Source organism: Colobus angolensis, unplaced genomic scaffold, assembly GCF_000951035.1.
Source record: "Colobus angolensis palliatus isolate OR3802 unplaced genomic scaffold, Cang.pa_1.0 Scaffold178, whole genome shotgun sequence".
NCBI classification, from domain to species: Eukaryota; Metazoa; Chordata; class Mammalia; order Primates; family Cercopithecidae; genus Colobus; species Colobus angolensis.
Window position 1 is genome coordinate 5252195 of NW_012114910.1, and position 1472 is coordinate 5253666.

General features: G+C 43.1%; 1 protein-coding gene across 6 annotated transcripts in view; it reads left to right on the top strand.

Annotated features, from left to right (window-relative positions):
- FAM192A (family with sequence similarity 192, member A) overlaps positions 1-1472 on the top strand; it is a 34905-nt gene that overhangs the window by 24013 nt on the left and 9420 nt on the right. The gene's annotated exons all lie outside the window — the stretch shown is intronic.

The following is a 1472-nucleotide window of genomic DNA, read 5'->3' on the forward strand; positions in this document are numbered from 1 at the left end:
AGAGCGAGACTCCGTCTCAAAAAAAAAAAAAAAAGATGCTTTTTATTATGCATCTACTAAGCACCAGTGGTGGTGGTCTGTTGCTGTTATCCTTTTGCTCTAGAACCTACTTTTAAAAAGAAGAATGTGGGGAGAAAAAAAGAAAGAGTCTGCCATTACCATATCCTCTTCCATCTAGTTCTCTTTAGAGGGAAACAGAATTACACTTTTTTTTTTTTTGAGATGGAGTCTCATTCTGTCGCCCAGGCTGGAGTGCAGTGGCCCAATCTCAGCTTACTGCAACCTCCACCTCCTGGGCTCAAGTAATTCTCCTGCCTCAACCTCCCAAGTATTTGGGATTATAGGCATGCGGCACCACATCTGGCTAATTTTTGTATTTTTAGTAGAGATGGGATTTCACCATGTTAGCCAGGCTGGTCTTGCACTCCTGAGCTCAAGTAATCTCCCTGCCTCGGCCTCCCAAAGTGTTGGGATTACAGGAGTGAGCCACCAAGCCCAGCCACATTTCTCATGTATCCATCAAGAGCTATTCTATGCATGTGCAAGCAATTGTAAATATGTATTTTTTAAATGCTTTATTATGGATAATTTAAGCAACATTCAGAAGTTGGGATAAGTATAGTAAACCCCCCATTACCAAGCTTCAGTGATTTTTTGTTTGTTTGTTTGTAAGCTATCCTACAGGAAAGAGCTTCAACATTTTTTTTTTTTGAGACAGTCTTGCTGTCACCTAGGTTAGAGTGCAGTGGGGTTATCTTGGCTCACTGCAGCCTCTGCCTTCCTGGTTTAAGCAATTTTCATGCCTCAACCACCCAAGTAGCTAGGACTATAGGCATGTGCCACCATGCCCAGCTAATTTTTGTATTTTTAGTAGAGACGGGGTTTCACCATGTTGGCCAGGCTGGTCTCTAACTCCTGGCCTCAAGTGATCCACCTGCCTCAGCCTCCCAAAGTGCTGGAATTACGGGTGTGAGCCAGCACACACAGTCAGCAGTTTCTAACACATAGCCAATTTTATTTCATTTATATCTCTCAACTGTAATATTTTGTGACAATTCCAGACATTATCATTTCATTCATAATTCTTAATATGTGTCTCTAGCAAATACAAATTCTTATTTTGTTTCTTTGTTTTAACAATTACAATACCATTATATTAATAATCACAGGCCAGGCGCGGTGGCTCATGCCTATAATTCCAGCACTTTGGGAGACTGAGGCGGGCAGATCACCTGAGGTCGGGAGTTCACAACCAGCCTGACCAACATGGAGAGACTCTGCCTCTACTAAAAATACAAAATTAGTCGGGCTGCTGGTGCATGTCTGTAATCCCAGCTACTTGGGAGACTGAGGCGGGAGAATCGCTTGAACCCAGGAGGCAGAGGTTGCGGTGAGCCATTGCATCGAGCTGAGATTGTACCGTTACTCTCCAAACTAGGCAACAAGAGCGAGACTCCGTCTCAAAAAAAAAA